The sequence below is a fragment of the Dendrobates tinctorius genome, unplaced genomic scaffold (assembly GCF_039654945.1).
Source record: "Dendrobates tinctorius isolate UK_male_01 unplaced genomic scaffold, ASM3965494v1 ptg000060l, whole genome shotgun sequence".
NCBI classification, from domain to species: domain Eukaryota; kingdom Metazoa; phylum Chordata; class Amphibia; order Anura; family Dendrobatidae; genus Dendrobates; species Dendrobates tinctorius.
In genome coordinates, this window is record NW_027361728.1 from 25,566,262 (window position 1) to 25,578,294 (window position 12,033).

Here is a 12,033-nt window from a genome sequence, read left to right on the forward strand (position 1 = left end):
GAATCCGGCCGACACAGGCAGAGCTACAAGCCCAGGGAGGAAAGACTGTGCCAACACTGTGACCAGGAGGCCCTGGAGGATGAAACCCACTTCCTGCTACACTGCTCCAAGTACTCAGCAGTGAGGGAAACTCACTTCAGGAGACTCTCACATCTCTTCCCGGATTTCACCACCATGAAGGAGGAAGAGAAAACATATATCCTGCTGGGGGAAGAAGAGAGAGCAGTGGAGATAACAGTGCAATATGTGAGTGAATGTCATAGACTGCGAGAAAGAGAACTATGCCATGCCATGGACTTCTATGGCCCCCACCCTGGATATGCCCCAACCCCCCAACCACCTTCCCTGTGCCATGGACTTCTATAGCCTCATCCTGGATCTGCCCCCATGCCCCCATCCACCTTCCCTATGCCATGGACTTCTATAGCCCCATCCTGGATCTGCCCCATCCACCTTTCCTACAGCCCCTTCCCAACATCCCTACAGTCCCTATCAATATTCCCTTCTGTACACTTGCTTTGGCAAAACTAATGTGTATTTAGTCCTGCCAATAAAGCTTCTTTGAATCTTGAATCTTGTTGCACCCAGCTATTTTATATATGGTATCATTTTTGTGGTGCCCACCTATATATACATATAATACGAAAAAAAGATGATGATAATAATGAAATAGTTCACAATGAATATCAAATGTCTGTAAACAGCAAACTTTCCTTTCTACACCATTTTGAAAGCATTTTACTTAGATAACCTATTTGGTATGCAGTGATTAAGCCATGTACTTACCCATTAGCAGATTGTCATCTTAAGGGATTAAGTGTGCCATTTGCATTTACTGGTATGCCACAGCAAGAAATCCAATTAACATAAATGTTGTAGAAAATCATGCAGCACAAGAAAGGTTGTATCATCTTTGACATTTGGTTCTGGAAGCTCTTAACTATCCCCCAGGGCAGGAACCAGTTGAGCAAAGTTCCAAATCTTAAAGCAGAGAAGATAACAAGTGTTTTGCACCCAGGGTGCGGATACGTTTTTGTGTGTACAGAAGGCCCTCGGGCTTTGGAGCATTAATATCCTGGAAGCAGGTTAAATTTATAGTAATTTTTTCCTTAAATGAATCCATTAGTCATAAGAAGAGGTTGTACATTATAGAATTATAGATAATGCTAATTCAAGAGTTACGGTACTGTAACAATATTCTCATATAACACAATTCATTTGCTAAACAGATCTGTTGTAGTTTTTGTGACCTTGTTGAAAGGACTAAAACTGTGTTTTAAGGAAAACACCTAGGAAGTGGTCCAACATGAAATGAAGCCACATGGCATTTACCTCTATTTATCCGTCTAATTTATAAACGCTCCTCCATTTCAGACATTTACAGTGAATTTAGACTAGAATTGTGGACATGAAACAACTGATGATTGTGTTCATAGAAGCCGATCGGTACCATGGCAATGATCAGCACCTGCAATTACAATCAAGGGGGGGTCAATCCTGCGATTGAAGGGCTTTTAACCCCCTGATTGACAACGGCATTTAAGGGGCTAATAGTAATAGGGGCATATAGGGGCATTTAAGGGGATAAAAACAGGCTGTCAGCTGTCATATACAGCTGCCACCAGTAGGAATTTCAGCCTTCGGGGTGGTGCTATTCTCTTATTCTTGATTGCTGTTATATAAGGGAACGAGGCCCCTTAATGACAGCCATTTTTATGCGTATCGGCTGCCGTTAATGGGTTAAGATAGTGTCTTGCAATACTGTTTAGAAATGTATGGTAATAATATACTGTACAGGCAATCTGGTAGTAATATTCGGTCACTGTTATCTAGTTTGTTTTGGAGCAGATTATTGATGATAAATAGAATTGTAGAGTCCTGCATCATGACGGTCTTGCATGCAAACTAATAACACTGTAAATTCTTTAGAGGAACCAAAGAATTTCTGACTGCTTGTGTCAGAAACTTTCACAAAGGGCTCATATTCACTTGCGAGAAACTCGGACGAGTCTCGCATGTCAATACCCGGCACTGTCGCTGGCACTCGGATTGGAGCATTCAACTGCATGTATTTCTATGCTGCTGTGCACTCTGGTCCTGAGTGCCAGTGGTAGTGCCGGGTATTGACGTTTGAGACTCGTCCGAGTTTCTCGCAAGTGAATATGAGACCAAAGATCGTGATTTGGAAATCCCAGGGCATTGAAGCAAATTGTTGTGAAGTTAAGGTACCATGATTAAGCATTAAAAATGACACATTAACTAAAGGTGTGGCAGCATTGTGTCTGCAAATGCATTTGTTTCTAGTCATTGATTCATTGCAATCAGCAGAGTAATTGACTTGGCAATAAGTTAGGAAGATTACATGTTTATCTGTTAAATATGAGATAATTAATTTTGTACAGTCACATAAGTATCTACAAATTACTAGACAATTTTTTCAGTCAAACTTAAATTTTTATTGATTGTCTTGTATTATTATGTCGTACTCGCTAACCAATGGTATCGATTTTAAGAAATAATTATTATTTCATCAAGATATAACTTTTGATCACCAATTATTTTCTAATATATATTTTGTGCCATAGTTTATGGATATCGTAAATTAGGTAAAAATAAATAATGTGTTTAAAAATTGTATGTATTATGAGAGTGCAAATTCTTTTTACTTGGGTTATCCTACAATGAATGTTATAGAGATGGGGTGCACTTGAAAAGTTTGATTGGGGTCAGAATTGGCCGTCTACATATACTAGATGCTAAAAACAGATCAACTTTGGAAACAAGTTTCCATAACTTTTGAAAAATATTAGAGATGCTTAGTTTTGAGTTTCCTATAAAGACCAATGCATCAAAAGTGTGCATATTTAAAAGTGTAATTTTTATCATCAGAAGGTATATCTTAGCTTTATGCAATAGATTGTAAAGGGACAGACTATGAACACTACTGTGACCTTTTCTGTCCTATAATGGTGCTGCTGTGACTTTTTCTGGTCCAATAATAATGTGATTTGTAAATTATATCAAAAGTTCTTTGCTAATTTATGAGGTATAATCAATACCCTGATTTAGCTCTGTTTTCTTGAAAGGCACATTCTTCCAAAACAAAGCAAAAACGAATCGAACGTCAATAATATCGCGCAGTTTCCACAAAGTTATTTTATTGGAAATAATTTGTCAAGAAATGCTTTTAATATCCTGTGAATAATTCACAGATCTTTAAAGATGAATGAAAGCAGGTAGGGGCACTTATAATGGGTGCAGGGGGTTGCAGTGGCACTGGGGCCCTGAAGGCCAGGGGGGTACCCCCTGATGAAGGAGCGTTCATCCGAAACGTACATAGGAGTCAGGGTTGCAGGCAAGTCCTCTGCTGTCAGACTTTGATCATTTCCATTTAAGGTAACTTACTTGATTTAGAACTATTATGACTCTAATTTTGTCCTTATGAGTGCAATCTATACTCCCCATTTATCTTTATAGGCAACTATGCTTCTGTTATTACTATGTTGATGGGGTATTGTCATGTATCTCTATAGGCCATTGTTTGCCTATGTCTGACTTGTTTTTGGACCTAGTATGCCCCTGTCTGTGAGGGTTATTAAGACACATGTATTTTGTAACCATTTTTATCTGTCTCCACATTTAAATAAAGTTTTGTATATGTTTCTTTACCATTTGTGTCAATTGGTTTGTTGGTCTTCCTTCCCCCCCTCCTGGGTGCAGGGGTTGCAGTAGCACTGGGGCCCTGAAGGCCAGGGGGGTAAAATGTGACATATGCAGTAAAAGGCTGTAATATTAAAGGTCTGTGATAGTTGTCAGTCCTGTTGGAGATTTTTCATTGGGACCCTTAAGCTTCAAGCTGCTCAACTGGATGGAAGGATCAACATAAAGTAAACTCTATTAGACTGACAATAATTTATTACTATAGTCATGGAAAGGTACCTAATTCTTTTTCCCCACTAATAAATTACTAAACTCCATCACATTGTATTCTATATTTAATAGCCTAAATGTTAGCAACTAACGTATTTGGTAGTAAATTATCCCTACAGGAATGGCTATTTTTAATGATTACATTAGCATATTTGATACTTAGTCCAAGTTTTGGCACCAATGCATGCTATCATGATCCCCCTATTCACAAACATCATCAGACATCCCATATCACCCAGATAGATACTGAACGGGAATCACACACTTCTGCTATTAAAGGGAAAAATAATTTTGCACTCAACTTTAGATTCCACATTGATGCTGGGAAAATGCACGTAAATAATACATAATTGACATACTTGCTTATTAATTTCCAACCCAAATGACATCGACATTGCAAACTAATATTGGGTTTGTTAGAAAATAATGAAACTCCTTTAAAGATAACTGCATTTATTATGAACGTGCTATAAACATATAATGATATTTCAGATGGCGAAGCCTGTCAGAGGTTATTAAGCATAGCAAAGGCAGAATTCAGATAGCTGTATTTGATGGTCCTTTCTGGACTGCAATGCCTGGACTGACTGAGGTCTCCTGACCCAAACTTACATACTCAACCATGCCTATGAGGTTGTAAATCCAGGCATTCCAGTCCATACTCTGACTGTCAAATACACATGTCTGAATCAGGCCTTAGTCTATTAAGTGAATCCTAAATAAATAATTTGCTATGTTAACCCCTTCACGATATCGCTGCTTTCAGAATTGCCTGATCTATCCATATAAAAAAAGAATTAACCCGATCACTAAATGGCGTAAGGAGAAAAAAAGTAAAAATGCCAGAATTACCTTTTTTTTGTCGCCGCAACATTGCATTAAAATGTAATATGGTCGATCAAAAGATCGTATCTGCACCAATATGGTATTAAAAACATCTGCTCAGCGTGCAATAAATAAGTCCTCACTCAACCCGAAATCATGAAAAATGGAGATGCTATGGTTCATTTTTTTAACAATATTTTGGATTTTTTTTCCACCACTTAAATAAAAAGGAACCTAGACATGTTTGGTGTATATGAACTTCTAATGACCTGGAGAATCATAATGGCAGGTCAGTTTTAGCATTTGGAGAACATGGCAAAAAAAATCCAAAAAACAGTTGTGGAATTGCATTTTTTTGCAATTTCACGGAAATTTGATTTTTTTTCCCCATTTTTGAGTACACGATATGGTAAAACCAATGGAGTCGTTCAAATGTGCAACTCATCCCACAAAAAACAAGCCCTCACATGGCCATATTAATGGAAAAATAAAAAAGACATAGCACTGGGAAGAAGGAGAGCTTAAAAAAGAAAGGCAAAAATGAAAAATGGCTCCGTCATGAAGGGGTTAATAATTACAATTCGTATTTACTTATAGCTCTAGACTGTTAGTTGGAAAGCTATAAGAAATTTGGGACAGATTTATAGTTAGTACATTGTACTCATTAAAATATACTGCATAAAATAGATTGAACCCCCAAAAAGAGCTACTGTAAATAACTTGTAATAACCCAGTCATAATATACTAAATACAGGTGTAAAATGTTCGAACATAACACGTGTTAAGACAAAATGCATCAAGCTATCTTGATGCAAAAAAAGTAACATCAAACTTGATGCAAGTGTTGTATTAAAGTGTCCACTTAGCGCTCCTCATCAAGGTGTAGTTAACATGCTGCGTGCTAGGTTAAGAAATGCGATCTGTAAATGGTATAAGCTGTGACAATATAGACTTCAGTGTAGCTATAGGAGAAGGGATAGAAGTCACTACTGGACCCTACAGTAGTGACTAAGCTTGTCATGTGATAAGACACTGCATTACCAATGACAAATGTAAGACTATTTTGGTGAATTGAAGTTGGGGCCCATGAGATTAATTTGAAAGTCAGTTTTTGATTCAAAAGCTTTAAAATACTTTCTATAAATGTCTATAAATGGTCATCAATGGATGCAACTTCTTATGTGAATGCAGCTACAAAACCAAAAATTCCCTTTCAGCCATGGATGACAAAATCAGTTCTAAAGTACAACACTTGACAACACTTACATTATCACTTTTACCTTTCCACAGTCTACCAAATATTTTAATATTCTAGTACCAGAAGTCCGCTGCCTCGGAGTAACCTTTGACTCTGCCCTGTCCTTCAAACCGCACATCCAAGCTCTTTCTACCTCCTGTCGCCTCCAGCTCAAAAATATTTTCAGAATCCGTCCTTTTCTCAACCCTCAATCTACTAAAATGATTGTGCATGCCCTCATCATCTCCCGCCTCAACTACTGCAACATTCTTTTCTGTGGTCTCCCTGCTAACACCCTTGCACCTCTCCAGTCCATCCTTAACTCTGCCGCCCGACTAATTCATCTCTCTCCTCGCTACTCCTCCGCTTCTCCCCTCTGCAAATCTCTTCACTGGCTCCCATTCCCTCAGTGTATCCAGTTCAAATTACTAACACTGACCTATAAGGCCATCTATAACCCGTCTCCCCCATATGTCTCTGAACTAATCTCCCGATACCTTCCCTCATGTAATCTCGGGTCCTCCCAAGACCTCCTTCTCTCCTCCACACTTATTCGCTCCTCACCCAACCGCCTCCTAGACGTCTCCCGAATAGCCCCTATTCTCTGGAATTCTTTACCCCAACAAGTCTGACTATCAACCATATTTGGATCCTTCAGACGGAACCTGAAAACCCACCTCTTCAAGAAAGCCTACAGCCTGCAATGACCCTGCTACCTCCTTCTCTCTCACCACTACCTCAACCAACACCGGAAAAGCTGCAGCCCACCAACCTACTGTCTACTTCTCCACCATCCTGTAGCATGTAAGCCTGAAAGGGCAGGGTCCTCTCTCCCCTCTGTATCAGTCTGTCATTGTTAGTTTGTTTACTGTAAGTGATATCTGTAATTTGTATGTAACCCCTTCTCATGTACAGCACCATGGAATCAATGGTGCTATATAAATAAATAATAATAATAATAAAAATAATAATACATTAATATAATCTAATATATAAATCTCAATGTGTGTATGTATGTGTGTATGTCCGGCATATGCACCGTTGCAGGTACAGCCACAAAATTTTGCACAGTCACAGGTCTGGACCCCGAGAGCGTCATAGGCTATGTTGTGAGGTGAAATTTTAACCCTGCGCGTTCCAATTCACCAAACAATTTTGCCCCTATGTACATAATGGGGAAAAAGTGTATGTATGTATGTGTGTATGTCCGGGATTGGCATCTGCACCGTCGCAACTAAAGCCACAAAATTTTGCAAAGTCACACTCTGGACCCCGAGAGCATCATAGGCTATGTTGTGAGGCGAAATTTTAACCCCGCGCATTCCAATTCACCAAACAATTTTGCCTATTATTCTTATAATTTCTATGGTGTTATCATCCTTCTGTAAAGCTGGAAATAACACAATTTATTACCGTGCCAATACAGACCACCCTCTGACACAGACTGCAGGGGAAGCCCAGTATCACACAGGATAGGACTAGATACACAGCTCAGCAGTCAGTATCACACAGGATAGGATTAGATACACAGTTCAGCAGTCAGTATCACACAGGAGAGGATTAGACACATGGCTCAGCAGTCAGTATCACACAGGATATGATTAGATACACAGCTCAGCAGTCAGTATCACAGGATAGGATTAGATACACAGCTCAACAGTCATTATCACTCAGGATAGGAATAGATACACGGCTCAGCAGACAGTATCACACAGGATAGGATTAGATACACATCTCAGCAGACAGTATCACACAGAAGAGGATTAGATACACGGCTCTGCAGTCAGTATCACTCAGGATAGGATTAGATACATGGCTCAGCAGGCAGTATCACACAGGATAGGATTAGATACACGACTGAGCAGTCAGTAACACACATGATAGGATTAGGTACGTGGCTCAGCAGACGGTATCACACAGGATAGGATTAGATACACTGCTCAGCAGTCAGTATCACACAGACCACCCTCTGACACAGACTGCAGGGGAAGCCCAGTATCACACAGGATAGGATTAGATACACGGCTGAGCAGTCAGTAACACACATGATACGATTAGGTACACGGCTCAGCAGACAGTATCACACAGGTAGGGTTAGATACACGGCTCAGCAGACGGTATCACACATGAGAGGATTAGGTACACTGCACAGCAGACATTATCACACAGGATAGGGTTAGATACACAGATATACATGTTGTTTAGCAAAAGGCTCTTGAATGAGTTGAAAATAAAATACTATCAATAGTTGGGTAATTGTTTAGTTAATTTGTGTTGCAAATCTGTAGTGTTGAATATATGATGTGAAATGTTTTTATGTGTAATATAATCATTATAATTTGTTATAACTAACCACAGTTGGTTACTATGCCTAAGCAATGCCGGGCTCTTCAGCTAATCTAATATATAAAGCTCAATGTGTGTGTGTGTATGTTTGTATGTATGTGTGTATGTCCAGGATTGGCATCTGCACCGTCGCAGCTACAGCCATAAAATTTTGTACAGTCACACGTCTGCACCCTGAGATCATCATAGGCTATGTTGTGAGGTGAAATTTTAACCCTGCGCATTCCAATTCACCAAACAATTTTGCCTATTATTCTTATCATTTCTATGTGTTATCATCCTTCTGCAAAGGTGGAAATAACACAATTTATTACCGTGCCAACACAGACCACCCTCTGACACAGACTGCAGGGGGAGCCCATGATCACACAGGATAGGATTATATACACGGCTCAGCAGTCAGTATCACACAGGATAAGATTAGATACACGGCTCAGCAGTCAGTATCACACAGGATAGGATTAGATACACAGCTCAGCAGTCAGTATCACACAGGATAGGATTAGATACACAGATCAGCAGTCAGTATCACACAGGAAAGGATTAGATACACAGCTCAGCAGTCAGTATCACACAGAATAGGAATAGATATGCGGCTCAGTAGACAGTATCACACAGAATAGGATAAGATACATGGCTCAGCAGACTGTATCACACAGGATAGGGTTAGATACACGGTTCAGAAGATGGTATCACACAGGATAGGATTAGATACACTGCTCAGCAGTCAGTATCACACAGGATAGGATTAGATACACGGCTCAGCAGTCAGTATCACACAGAATAGGAATAGATACATGGATCAGCAGACAGTATCACACAGAATAGGATAAGATACATGGCTCAGCAGTCAGTATCACACAGGATAGGGTTAGATACACAGTTCAGCAGGTGGTATCACACAGGATAGGATTAGATACATGGCTGAGCAGTCAGTAACACACAATAGGATTAGATACACAGCTCAGAAGAAAGTATCACACAGGAGAGGATTAGGTACACAGCTCAGCAGACATTATCACACAGGATAGGGTTAGATGCACAGATACACATGTTGTTTATCAAAAGGCTCTTGAATGAGTTGAAAATAAAATACAGTACTATCAATACTTGGGTAAGTAAGTTTCTCTTTTTCTATTTTTCCTTTCTCTTTTTTATTGTTACTCCAAAGGACATTGCACTATGGAAAACCATAAGAGGACCTGGACCTTCAATGGACTTTTTACCTTGTTTTTACTTGGATCTATTGTGTTGGGAAATCCAGGAACTGAAAAAGACTCTATCGTCTACTCCAGAGAAGCTATACTGCTGCTTAGGGATACAGCAAGGTAGCATGCTGCTAATAGACTAGAGGACATTCTACCATAAATAAGGAGAACTAAGAGAAGAGGTTGCAGAGCTGGAGCTCTCAGGAAAGCTAGAAGGCGCTATAGACCTGCTCTTCCCTCCGTCATTATGGGCAATGTGAGGTCACTCGGGAATAAAATGGACGAACTGTCGGTGCTGACCAGACATCATCGGGAATTAAGGGAGTGCAGTATGTTGCTGTTTACAGAGACCTGGCTCACCAAAGGTACTCCGGACACTGTTGTCTCATTGGATGGATTTAAACTCATTCGCGCGGACAGGACAAGGGAGAGCGGTAAAAAGAAATGCGGAGGGCTGGCGATATTTGTGAATGATAGATGGTGTGACTCTAGGCACATTGTGGTCAAAGAGCAAACATGCTGTAAGGACATTGAGCTATTAGCTGTGGGCATGAGACCTTTTTATTTACCGAGGGAACTATCGCATGTAATCATGATAGCTGCATATGTCTCCCCTTCTGCGAAAGCTGATGCTGCCACTGAGGTCCTACAATCCACAGTGAGCATGATGCAGTCCCTTCACCCCCAAGCACTCCTTCTGGTTTCGGGGGACTTCAATCATGTGTCTCCAGCATCCATACTACCCGGTTGCACACAGTATGTTACCTGCCTCACTAGAGACAACAAAATATTGGACTTGTTCTTTGCCAATGAGAGAGGGGCATATGCCTCGTCAGCCCTACCGCCTCTTGGAAGATCGGATCACAACCTAGTGCACCTCCAACCCATGTACAAGCCACTTGTACAGAGAGAACCTGCTGTCACTCGCACAGTGAGGATATGGACTGAGGAGAGTGATGATGCTCTGAGAGACTGCTTTGAAACAACCACTTGGGATGTGCTGCAAGATTCCTATGTTGATGACATGGATGGTCTCACACACTGTATAACGGACTACATTAATTTCTGTGTAGACAACACGGTACCCACAAAAGTAGTGAGGTGCTTCTCTAACAATAAACCATGGATCAGCCCTGGAATAAAGGCTCTTCTCAAAGAGAAGAAGTTGGCCTTCAGATCAGGTGACAAGGGCAGGCTGAGAGAGGTGCAGAAAGATCTGAAGAATCTAATCAGGCAGGGAAAGGCTAATTATAAGAGAAATATTGAACTGAAATTGTCACAGAAAAGGATTCATGAAGTCTGGGAGAGTCTAAAGTCTATATCTGGGCATAGACAGACTGTCTCCAGGATGGTTGTAGATAAAGAGGGTCTTAATGAACTTAATCTATTCTTTAACAGATTTAATCACACACTGGCTGTTCCTGCCCCTGCATACCATTCACACCTCTCTGCTACAATAACCTCACCCCCTGCTGCAACTTGTCAACTGAGCCAGGGTCTGTTCTTCACAAGTACCCAGGTTGCAAAAGAACTGGATAAGATCAAAGTTTTGAAGGCTGCAGGTCCTGATGGCATCAGTGCAAGGCTAATCAAAACCTGTGGGCACCAGCTGATTGAGATCATTACATATCTGTTCAATATGAGCCTGAGAATAGGTATAGTACCACAACTGTGGAAACTATCGTGTGTGGTACCAGTTTCGAAGAAACCTTATCCGAAAGACCTTAATGACTATAGACCTGTAGCATTGACATCACACCTGATGAAGGTACTAGAGAGATTGGTTCTCACACGTCTTCGTCCTCTAGTGAGTTCGGATATGGACCCTCTCCAGTTTGCCTACTGGCCGGGCATTGGTGTGGATGATGCCATTATCCACTTTCTAGATAGGACTCTCTCTGACCTGGAGAAAACTGGGAACACTGTGAGAATAATGTGCTTCGATTTCTCTAGTGCTTTTAATACCATACAGCCAGGTCTACTGAGAGACAAGCTGGGCCTTGTTGGCGTGGAACATCAACTCTCCACCTGGATCCTTAACTACCTCACGAACCGACCTCAGTTTGTAAAGGTTTGAGACAGTGTGTCAGACACGGTGATCTGCAATACAGGGGCACCTCAAGGTACAGTTCTTGCCCCTTTTCTCTTCACACTGTACACTGCGGATTTTAAGTGCAACTCATCTAGCTGCTACTTGCAGAAGTATTCTGATGACTCTGCAATAGTAGGCCTCATCACAGGAGGAGATGAAAGAGAGTACAGAGATACTAACCAAGTTTTTGTGGAGTGATGTCAGAGGAACCAACTTAGGATTAATTCCGGGAAGACCAAGGAATTGGTGGTGGACTTTCCCAAGGGAAAAAATCCACCAGTAGTGGTGAACATTCAGGGAAATGACATTGAGATAGTCGACACCTATAAGTACCTTGGTGTGATCCTCAATAATAAGCTTGACTGGGCCCATCACTTGGATGCAGTGTACAGGAA

The 12,033-nt window shown here is 40.8% G+C and overlaps 1 protein-coding gene across 1 annotated transcript in view; it reads right to left on the reverse strand.

Annotated features, from left to right (window-relative positions):
• KCNMB2 (potassium calcium-activated channel subfamily M regulatory beta subunit 2) overlaps positions 1-12,033 on the reverse strand; it is a 267,802-nt gene that overhangs the window by 143,306 nt on the left and 112,463 nt on the right. The gene's annotated exons all lie outside the window — the stretch shown is intronic.